The sequence below is a fragment of the Diuraphis noxia genome, unplaced genomic scaffold (assembly GCF_037042655.1).
Source record: "Diuraphis noxia isolate RWA-SAM2 unplaced genomic scaffold, SU_Dnox_SAM2 contig0004, whole genome shotgun sequence".
In the NCBI taxonomy this organism is placed as follows: domain Eukaryota; kingdom Metazoa; phylum Arthropoda; class Insecta; order Hemiptera; family Aphididae; genus Diuraphis; species Diuraphis noxia.
In genome coordinates, this window is record NW_028301714.1 from 5,375,124 (window position 1) to 5,387,742 (window position 12,619).

A 12,619-nucleotide genomic window follows, 5' to 3' on the forward strand; every position below is an offset into this window, starting at 1 on the left:
TCGATCGTATAAGCGGTCATCTCGAGTCGGATAAAATTATGCTTATAACCCACATTATTATTTTAATAATAATATTTTGAATTGCATTTTACTTTATATTATTTATTTTTACTTACCCGCAGTATTTGAATTGTATTAAAAATATTATAAACTTACAGAATAGATAGAAAAATTCCTAATTAAAAAAAAAAAAAAAAAAAAACAATGACATGAAATATAAATTAAAACAATTTTAACCTGTGCGTTGGTTTTATTAAATTTTTACGTAAAGAGCGTTATGAAACGGTAGTGTCGTCAGTGGTCTTGCAATTAAATAATATTAAAATTAAAAAAAAAAAGAGTTGTTTCAAAGTCATTATTACAGTCACATAATACATTTTATTCATATTCCTGTCTACCACCACGTGGAACAGGCCGACAATCACTCATGATAGATTTTATAATTGCAATTGGTGTCATCAACAATATATTATTATATAAAAATAATAAACAGGTGAAACCTTATGACAATAAATTATGTTATTTCAAGACATCATTATGTATACTGCCTGGTTTCGAAGAACAAAATAATATCTTCGACTACATAATTATATTATTTAGAATATTATGTCGAGAGTGTTCGTAACAAAGCACTAGAAAGGTGTTCTGTACACTAGGCCATACTTAGAATAGATTTTATGCTGCATAATATTTTTTTAAATATTTATATATAAATAAATTAATACATATATTATATTATATATATATATATATATATATATATATATATATATATATATGAATATATTTTATTATTCAGGACAAATTGATCAATTTCCATTATAGGTACCATACTAAATGATTTTCGTATTAATAGATTGATGTAATTTTTAAATAGATAACAAATTATAACGTATTAATATAATATAATGTAATATAATAACGTTTGATCCTACAGCCAACGTTTTTATTTATTCATCTCATAGATCTTAAACTATAATGTCCATTATTTATTAGAGTATACTTTATATTTACTATTAAATATTTGTATGTTAATACACGGTAAAATTAAAAAAAAAATTTTATAACAGGATTCCAAATTTATTAAAATTTATTTGAGACCTAAAAATATAATGAAGTTAAATTGTTTTCAAATTTTTAATCGTATAATAAAATCAATTTGTGTCTTCTTTGGAATTAAAAAAAATATTTTTGAAAGAAAGTCTGTGCATTTAAGATTTGTCTAAGGATGAGTTGAAATTGTTTTTTCAGCTTTTTAGCTTTTAACCAGAAAATGCAAAACATAAATAATTTTATTATAACTATTGTTTTACCAAAAAACAATTTATATGGTTGTCAGGTTGTGAAATTATGATTTGGTATTATAATTTTGATTAATTATAGGTGTAGATATGTAAGCTGATGTAATTTTATAATATTTACAATACTATTCGTTAGTGTAATGCAATTATGTACCTGCCTGCATACGATATTTCTTTTTAATTATCCATTAAAAAATATAAAAAGAGCAATCACAAAGCTATAGATACAATTGTATGTGAATCAGACTTATAAAATGGAATTGAATTAGGTGATTCACTTTCTATTAACGTCAGCTAGTGTTCTGTTAATATCTACGGATTGTATCTGCCAGAGATCTAAATCGAATTCAACTGTTTGCACGGTTAAACAATTTAAAGTATTAGTGCAAGAATTGTTATAGATTTTCAGCCATAGCTTGGTTAAACAGTGAAATTGAAACACGACGTTGGAAGTTTATTTGAAAATATACATATAATATGCATTGCATTACAGTTACACATCACAGCCACTATTATTGTTAACCAAACATTATATTATACTATTTATTTTGGATCGTCGTTATTATTGGTAATATAAATATAATAATATTTTATTATAAATACGTGATTGAAATAGGTTTTTATTTAGTTTTTAGGAGATAAATATATCACCTATACTAAAACATTATTCGATGTTCCGTGATACCATTATGAGACTTTTACTTAGTGGTGGATTTTTTTTTTTTGTAATACATCGTCTGAAGCACACGCGAGTGTACGAAACGACAATACCAGAACACTCATTTTTACGAGTCTTTTTTTTTATCCATTTATAGAATTTCACTACTGATCATTGACCTGCAAGGTTATGGAATTTATATTGGGCGGTAAGTAACATCGTGAAATGTCCTCGAAACTGTGGGAGATATCTCGTCCATTTTTACGTTTTAGTCGGACCACGCACAACCAAAAAGGTCTATACACGACTTTTATTGTCCGTAAACGCCTCCATTATAATACTCTCAGCGACGGGTTCTTCATAAATGATTTTACCGTAAAAGCTGTTACCCCGATTTTATGCCATCCCTCACGTTCCCGAGTAATGGTCGCTTCAAACCGTGCGCGCGTGTATGGCGTATAGCGCCGGGCGTTTACATATTCCGGTCCATTTAAAAAATTGAATTGTCCAGCATAATTCGTAACCCATGCATCATTGGTAGTATACCTAAATATGTGTGTGGTGCACGAGACGCACACATATCCCAACTACGGTTCCGGTACATAATATTATTATTACATACATACATACATACATACATACGTCGGAATTCGCGAACAACATTTCAATGCAAATTCGAAGCTATTTCGTGATGCACAACCATATACTAATATATGCGTCTTAATAATTCGATAATACACCTCATCGTATTGTTGTATAATAATATAATCAACCGAAAATTATCGTTCTACTCAGGTTTTTTGACGATATAATAACGAATTTCTCTTGTACACCACATTATTTGGCTAGGAAAACAAAACAAAAAAATATTAAAACCAATGATATAAATTATATTGTACAGTTATTTTTGTTTAGATAGAATTTTATTATGAAATAAATTTTTTTATTTCGACTCGCCAAAGAACAAAATTACGTAAACGTTAGTAAATGTTTAAATGATATTGTACTCTACACGGAAAACTATCATACGTTTTATGTAACACATCTCAATAGAATATACTTATACATCGGTTGAAGATCTACGATCCATAATGAACATTAGCAAAAAGTTGATTCTAGACATTTAGTACACTAAATTCTCAGTATGCAACTTCCCAAGAAGATATCTGTCGAAGGATTGGAGATACAGTATTTTTATATTTCCAGCTCTGTAAAATGTTTTATACAAATATAATTTCTTTATTCTATAATATTGAATTGTCGTGGATTCGAATTCTATTATATAAACTAAAGGATAGGTAAATTTTTATGTAGATCTATGTACCTACCTAATCATTCAATGTCAAAATGTCACTCTCATATTTATCAGATAATTCGATTTACGCTCGCTGGTTGCATTGTAGATGGGATTTATTCAGAACGTTTGTTCTCTGAATACGAATTTTCCAACAATTTTGCGTAACAAAGAGTTATTATTATTAAAAAAAAAATTACTTTTAAGTTCCTTTGAAGGTCGTTTAGTATTTGAATGTAAAGTACGCTTTTCATTGCAATGTCTTGCTGAGAGACTAGAATGATTTCACAATGATAGCTAAAACAAAAATTATTATTGTGTACCTGTGGTGGTGACGTACTTACATAATATATAATATATATGCCTAAATTATAGTTATATTTACGACAGTTCAACAAACGAATTATATTAAATCTACTATGTGCATAGAATTTGATTCAAGTTGGAATGACGTTAAATATCACAATGCTGAGATCTTGTGATTAATTAAAATTAATGTGACCTTAATATAATTTTAAAGTAATAACGTCTGTTGGGTATTTTACCTTATTTTTTACCACTTTAATAACTTAACTTTGATTTATCACTGTTCAAATAAATATTTAACATACTTAAAAATCGAAATTAAAATATTGTACAATTGTTAATCACATTTTAAACAGTATATATATAATAATTTTATGTCCAGTTCCATAAATATTATAAACGTTCCAAAACTACAATTAATTTTAATTGATCAATAAATCTTAAATGTTCTAATTTATGTCGTAATATAATTAAAAATTTAAAGGAATCATTACATCACTTCTCAATATTTATGTATTTATTTCACCAATTATTGTCATTATCATTTTTAATGAATGACTTGAAAATATGTCTATATTTTAATAACTTGAGCAATATAATTCTTTAGTCCAGATAATATAACTTTATTTTATACATTTGCATATAAAAAAAAAACATTTCCGACCATCCTAAGGATAAGAATGATTATAAATTACTACTGATGAATTAATAAAAATAGTTTAGATTATGAAATGTTGTTACACAAACAACTATATTACTTATAACTATAATTGAATCTTAAAATTCGTATAAAAATAAGTGTGACTTATAGTGAGGACAACTTATGGTAACTATTATATACAATATTTCTAACCCTTAAGTTTTTAAATAAAAATGTGATATATGTTCGTCAAAATTAAAACTTTAAACATTCATAAAAATGTTGTACATTTGTTTTTGATATTTTAGTAGGTAAATTAATATCAATATTTATGAAGTGTATTAAATTGTCAAGTTTTTTTGCTGTTTAATTTTTATCAAAATGTATAGAATAAAATATTGATAAACAATAATTTTTAAAATATCTATAAATCTCTCCAAAATATCGGAAACATTTTAAAATTTCACTCTCTACAATTATCCGTTTATGAATATTACAAAAAGAAAATTGATTTTTTCAATTATTGGAGTTGTGTAAAATGATATTCCAGTTTTCATACCTTTTCTTAATATTTTTCGATTATTAATAAAGTGTTTTGTGAACTCTCTTACTTTTGATAACTCAATGAACCAACTTAATCCAATTATTGATACTAGAACTATTTATCATAGAATTTATTTTAACACTACTACAAAAATACAAAAATAACAGACTAATAAACATATACAGTTAAACATAAAAAAACTAATAGATTATTTCTTTTAAATTACATAAATACTACAAATTATATATAAGGTTAAAAATTAAATTACATATATATAATATAATAAAAAAAAGTTGAAAAAATATACGTAATTCTATTTAACGAATTCCTCTATATAACGAATTTTTTTTGCTGCTTATTCGACTTCGTTATATGGAAGTTTCACTGTATATCGATTCTTTATGAAATATCTAATATATATCATACATAAATATGATCAATTTCTAAATGTAAGATAGTTCTAAATTCAAATACGAATCGCTTATTTCATAGATAAGAAGTAATTGCCCAGATCAAACATATAACTAACAGAATAAGTATATAGTTTCCGGACTGTATAGAATTACCAATATCATAAAATTGTATTGTATAGTTACGCTTGAATTTAAACACAAATCACTATTCATGTTTTCAAAATATTCTATATGCAACCAACGGCCTTTTTATGTAATAATAAACTATCGGTTGACGAGAAACAGTAAGTTGATTTTTAATTAATAGTGGTATTTGATTATATTGTTTGATGGAAAGTATGTACCAGCTTTAACTAAAGTATTTTAAATAAATACGAACTTATATAATATATCTTGCACGGTGTTCAGTATAAGTGCATATAATTTGTTTTAAATTCGTAAATAGTAGTCGACACACACACACGCGTCACACACGCGTATTTCAGTCGCACAGCTATATAATCAAAGGACTCAGTCTCGTGTATTATTCCCAGCAAATGATAAATGATTGGCCTAACCCTATACACATTCTTGTGTGCATTCGACACAAAGTTCTCTCTCTCCCACCACTGGTATAGCACCGCGTCAGGGTAATATGGTCGTGGTGGTTGTTCGGATATAACATAATGTTCGTGATTTGAGCATAACATAATTGCGGTAAAGATTGTTGGATTTTTTTTTTAGTATTCGATTTTTCTATCCCAAGTGGTAGTGCACAGTGGTTTTAACACATTCTGCGCCACCAAGGAAAGTCGTAGACAGCAAAATATTATTTTTTTTTTTTCTTAAGAGTGGGTAAGGGTATAAATATGATTTTAACTAGGAAACTTAAGAATTTAAAATATACTTAATTTGTTAATTTCATGGAGGGGATAGTTCTTGGCTCTGAATCCCCCATGGCTTTGGCCTTGTGCATCACACACAATTGTATGCAGTTTTTGAACGCTGTAGGTATAATCAGAGTCCATAGACAGAAATTATAACTTTGTATTGCCTAGGAGAAAAATTGAATGGATATGTAGGCATATGTATGTGGGGAGGAAAATAGGTACGGTACAAAATAATCGAATCGTGATCGAAATCGTTTTTGACGAACGGTACATATTTAAACGTACAATGTTTATTTATAAATGTAATTAACAATAAACTGTTTTATATAGTATAGATTTTTACGTGCATGTCATCCACTATATGACTTCAGATGACCATTTATTATAATGTTATACAAGTATTTTCCAGGCTTAAATAATTGAGATTATTATCGTTTCAATGCAATGATTAGTTTTTATAAGTTTAATTTTTTAAATTATTTCTTTGGAATGCAAACGTAAAATGCATACGAGTATTTCATTCTAGAGTAAAAAATACATTATAATTGCATTTTTATTTTCCTCTTATCAACCATCATAGTATCAAATTGATTAAACCACACGATCCCAATGTGTATAACGATCATACCCAAGACCTTTGAGTTTTTTTAAACAAAAGGTGACCTATTTGCTTAGACAAATACTTTTTGGTTCTATATAAAAGGAAAATATTTGTATTTATTATTAAAAGTGTCTATGAGTTCACCGAAAAAGGGATGATTCTTGATTCTGTGAATCATATCTCTTTTTCTCTCTTTCTTGTGATATCATCATATTCACATATTTTATTATTCAATTTAGATACACAATGTAACACGATTGATGAAAACACACATTTTTTTCTGAAATATTATTTCTATGACATAAAACAAAAAACAAAAATAAACCATGAACATAAAAAATGTATTTAATGTCATTAATCCCTACATTCTTTATCATTCCGTGCAAAAACGATTTTTATTATTTCATATTGCTATAATAATCTTAATCCGAACAATTTTAGAACCCTAAACATTAATTTATATTTACCATTCATTATGATTTGTTTTGACGTTGTATAATAATTAATATAATTAATATAATTAATATAGATATTGTTATAGATTAAAATTATACTTCTACAATGATAATGTAGTGGAGAAAAGGCTAAGAATAAATTCCATGCCCTCAAAGGTACGTTTAATTTTAGATATTAAAAAATCGATTAAATTAAATTATGAAGATTTAATTTCGTATTAAGTCGACGAAAAAACGCTTGAAGTAAAAATTATATACTAAAAATACGATTTTTTTCGACTCCAAATGTCCAAAAGAAATAAAAAATTGTGGTCAGAATATTCAACAACGAGATAAGACACATAAGCTCTCGACGTTGCGTAATGTCTGCTGCTAAGCCAATGTTTTCGATGTGACAAGTATTTATTTTGTTTTGTTGTGATCATTATTTATTTTTTGTTCTCATGCGGTTTTCACTCGTGGCAGCTGATGTAAAGCATCTCATCGGTACTTGTCGGCTATTGTGAGGATAATAATATCGTGACAGCTCAATGATCGAACGAAAGTGGTTCATATTCTTAAATGCTTGAATATATATATATATATATAATATAAGCATGTGGCACGAGGAAACTGACAACCGGACTTCCTTAAGTGTCATAATTTTATAGCTCTTTCCGGAAGTAGGGGTGCAGTATATTAGAGTTACTGTGATTTTTTTTAAAGTTTTTTTACACTATTACGTATTCGATTACAGTACATCGTCTCAATGCACTCATATTATAATCACTGATAGGACTTATTCATTGAAGGAAGCTCAAGTAACGTAGAATAATACGACATGCTAATTAATAACATTGAATGATTATTACCAAAATAATTAAAAAAACTAACCTACATATATAAAAAAAAAAAACACGAAAAGCTTTAACGGCTTAAATAATTATAAAAAAATATTTTACAAATAATAATATGCTATGCTGATTTTTTTGTTATAAATATTCGCAATATGTATGTTTTTGATAATCGTAGACGGGTAACTGAATAATATAATAGTTGAAACACCCACTGGCCAGGTGTATCTCGTTTGATAGTAATAATTATTATGTCGAAATCAACCCACACAATGATACAAAACTGAAAATGATTAATAGTAATTTTGAAGATACTAGTAATAATAATAATACAATTATACTTAACACAATATAAACCGTATAGAAGGTATAGTATATATATATATTAGACTTGTCAAACTCAAAGTATTAAATGTGCCAAATATATTAAATAGTTAATATGCCGCATATTATACAAAAAATAAAACATTTTTTACAAATTTTTAATTTGGTTTATTACTTACAATACATTTTCAAATATAATATTTTCGAAGATAAGACGCAGAAGATACTGTAATTATGTTAATCACAGTAACCTATCACCAACGTAAGTAGCAGTGACGCGAATGAAAAATTGTGTCTATAATTTTTTTATAATATTTTTTTCCTTTTAAATAATTGTTCATTAATATTGCCATCCATGGGTGATAAAAAAAATATGAGCTGAGAGCCACACGTAAATACACTGGCCACATGGTTGACATGTCTGGTGTACATACATTATCTCATCACTCAGTTTAAGTAAGTCACTGTAATAGATGTGTTGAGTTTAAATTAGATGATGAGTAAATAATTATTGAATGCAGAGAAAAACTATCTAGGCGTATATGGTTTTTTAGTCTCGTATACAAAAAAAAAGATGAATTTAAATTGGGTATATGGTAATATAATTTTTTTTTTAAAAAACGTAAAATCATATTCCCACTTTTTCGTTTTTTTTTAATTTTTCATAATATTTTTTTAAAAAAGGTACACCGAGATATTTCTGCTTTTTGAATTTCAAAGTAAATAGATTCAATTTAAACCTCTCCCAAAGCTGAATATCGAAGTATTTTTTAAACTATAAAAATTAAAATGCGTCGCAAGATACACAAGCAAAAAAATAAATATTCAAAAAAAAAACCACACATCACTGTAAAAGCAATATGCATCCATCGCTCTGTTTAGAATCTAAAACTAACACAGTTTTATTGTTCGTTGAATTTTCTGCAGTTGGCATTTTTTACGTGTTTCAATACGTAGATACATGTACCTAAGGCTTATGACCTCAATTCATACCCCAGTGGTAATAATGTTTTCTCGACAAGATAATATATTAGTGGTAGCTAGTATAACGCCATTTATTTTTATTCGTTTTTATTTCCTCGAGTTTTTTATTGCATTTGATAGTTCTTCACAATTCACTTGCCATAATATGAACGTGATGGTACCTACATAACTTTTTATTCATTTCACATAATTATTATTTGTAATATAGTACATAATTTGTATTATGGCTGTATGTCTAATGATACGATTGCTTCTTTGGGTAGTGATGACTAATTAAGCCTGTGTGGGCTGTTTGAGACGGAATATATAGACTATTACTATTGCCTATGGCGGCGTGTGGAATTTCATTTATTCGTTCCGAACATTTTTGAAAAAAATTATGATGACATTATTATTTCACAATCTGCGTATCGGCTTTCGTCCATAGAAGTTAAACAAATCGTTTATATGAAAGTGACATAAAATTACACGGATCATAAGTTACACTAGCGTAAAAACAGAATAGTGAAAAATAAAAATGTTGCAGCAATTTAATGGCTGAATCACTTGTTGGGATTACTTCATATGTGAATTTTCTGTATGTTGGAAACGCAGTTGACTTTATTGAATATCTTAGGTTACGTAGATATGGTCATAAGTTTAGCTTATGTTTTTATGCTAAAAATTTATCGGGATTTTAATCTGCGGGCGTGACTATACGTGAATGGAGTATGTTTTGGCTCATAAAGCGATGGAGGTCTTGTTGAAATCAAACCAATGGGATGCTGTAACCGTTTGGGGAGTTATGAGTGATGATAAGACCCAGTATGGTTCTACTATGTCTACATACTGGGTATAGGCTAGATATAAACTAGGCTTTATGTATATTTGAAGGTTGTGGGATAAAGTAGTTAGGGAGTTAGAGATCTAAACACACCTTTGTTTGCAAACAATAGGTAATGTCTATTTTATTGCCATAGTCTGGTGTGAAATTAATTGGTCAATAATCAACTCAATTGGAATAATAATCTCAATAATCCGAACGGTATTATATTTAAATACAATTGGTAAGTATGTCTATTATATTGTTTTTACGTGTATTAAAACCATTAAAAGACGTGCGAAAGTCAAAAGTCAAAAGTCATTGAGAACTGAGAGGTCAAAACTTTTATCGTTTTCATTTTAATATTTACCAAAATTGTTCACTTGTTGTTTTACGTATTATTATATGATACCTACGTAACTATAATTCTTTGTTGTTGCTAGTCAGAGGTATATACTTACTTGGATCCGGGATTTTATCTATTGACTCCAGTTATATAACCAAAATGTTGGCTTGTATATGATCAAAAAAATAAAATAAAATATGTTTGTATAATAATTATAGAATATACATGGTTACCACAATTAATAATAATTTACAATCATAATGTATTTTTGCATGCATTTTAGAAAGATAATACAAAAAAAATAAAATTTACAGTGGTGATAGAGATAAACATTTCGTCAAGTTGCTTTTTAAAATATATAACAAAATATACGATGAATATTGTAAACATTTTTCGTTTACTAGTTTATAAGTATCCAAATTTAAAAAACCCCGATAATGTTTGATAATATCAATTTCTATTCCTATTATGGTAATTTTTTAGAGGTTGTAAAGTTATTTTAACTATAAAAAACTTTTTTTTTGTTTAGTTTTTTTTTTTTTTGGGAAAGTTACTGTGTTGTATATGGGTGAGTGTGTATGTAGGCAAGTATGTATGTGTGTACATATATATATTATGTATACATGTATGTACGTAGTGTGTATGGAGGCTTGCATATAAACGCTCAGTTGTGTTGACTCAGGGGAAAATGAGTGTGTGACCATTTTGGTTCTCACGATGGCCTACTGTAGTGGTCAAATTGTTTCTTTGTTAATCTGTGTAAAACTTCTCTCTGCGCCCCTCTAATCAGTTTATATATTAGTAAGTAGCTTAAAATAAAATACATTAATTTACATTAATACTTACAATGGTACATACCTATTAAAATGTGATTATATTTTAATACATTTTTTAGTTAATTGATATCATCTCTTAAAATATTCAAAATAACTATTTTATGCAATATATTTGTTATAAGTTATTTTTCGCATCATTGAAGAAAAAGTTTTTAGTGATCTTCTATCAAATATGGTTTATTTGTTAAAAATATTTTAGGGGTGTTTTCTTATAAGCACCTCATTGTTATATAACTTATGGTGGTAATGAAGTCCACGGCGAAAGTGTAAGAACATTTATTTGACCCCTTATCACAAAAAAAAATATATTGACAAATTCTTAAAATGCCACTGTTACGAATGATATTTTACAAATTAAAATTCAATTTTAAAACTATAAAAAAAATTTCGTTTTTATATTCCACATGAGGTGATGGTGGTTCAAAGCATTAATTATTTTTTTTTTAGTTTTTGTACAATTTTATTAATGGTTCATTATTATCATTCATTTTTTTTTATATATATTGGCTTTGTGTGGGGTTCTAAAAAAACTTTTTTTTTATATCTGCAGATGAAAATTGTTTAATATTTTGATAATAAACTCTATGCGAAATTAGTAGTGAACGATTTTTCACATCGATTAACTAAATGCCTTGCTATTATGCACAATTAGCGTGTTTTGACTCATTGCAATAATATTAAATTGATTTTATTCAAGTACCCGTAGTCAAGTCTTCAAATAACAGTCTGTTGAATATCACAATATTACGACGTTAAAAAAAAAAAATATATATGTAATTACAAATTTTATAATTATTAACTATCCAATGATATTATATAGTTTAGTTATTCGTCATTACCTGGTTAAGTAAGCCATGATTGATGTTATTCTCGGCAGTATCACGACTGCAAGTAAAATATTATGTTATTCGTTATCAATAAAATCTCACGACTGCACCGGTGTTGGAAAATAAGCTAGCAATAATCTGGCTTCCTCTTATAAGCACAGTTTTTTTTTTTTATAGGATCGATTTTAAAAGTCTTGTGCGGATGTATCCAATCAACTTTTTTTGAGACATACAATTTTAATATAATACAATGTACTTATGTATCTTGTACCGTATATGCAAACGAAAATATTCCATTCGATCAATGAACGGATATCACGAATATCCATCGTTATAATAACGTAATGAAAGTCTTGGTGACTCAGCGACTATACAGCGAGTAGTTATAATGATCTTTCGTGTATAATTTATTAATATTATCGTTTTGATTTTTTTAGAGTTCAAAAAGAATTGTAAACCATTCGATTCAATGTTTATTTCTTGGTACTTCCATCGTTATGCGCGTGCCATCATTTAAACAAGGGAAATCGTCAACCTTTTAATCAGAAATCATCTGATGCAATCATCATGCTGAAAAAAAGGACAG

The 12,619-nt window shown here is 27.4% G+C and overlaps 1 protein-coding gene across 9 annotated transcripts in view; it reads right to left on the reverse strand.

Moving 5' to 3' along the window:
* The window catches only part of LOC107165232 (limbic system-associated membrane protein-like), a 475,565-nt gene that overhangs the window by 458,887 nt on the left and 4,059 nt on the right, over window positions 1–12,619 (reverse strand). Inside the window, exon 1 of one of the 9 annotated variants that reach the window (XM_089227113.1) lies at window positions 3,454–3,471. The exons of the other annotated variants lie outside the window; for them this stretch is intronic. The gene's annotated coding sequence lies outside the window, so the exon portion shown is untranslated. Of the gene's footprint in view, window positions 1–3,453; window positions 3,472–12,619 lie in introns of those variants that run through there. 9 annotated transcript variants of the gene reach the window in all.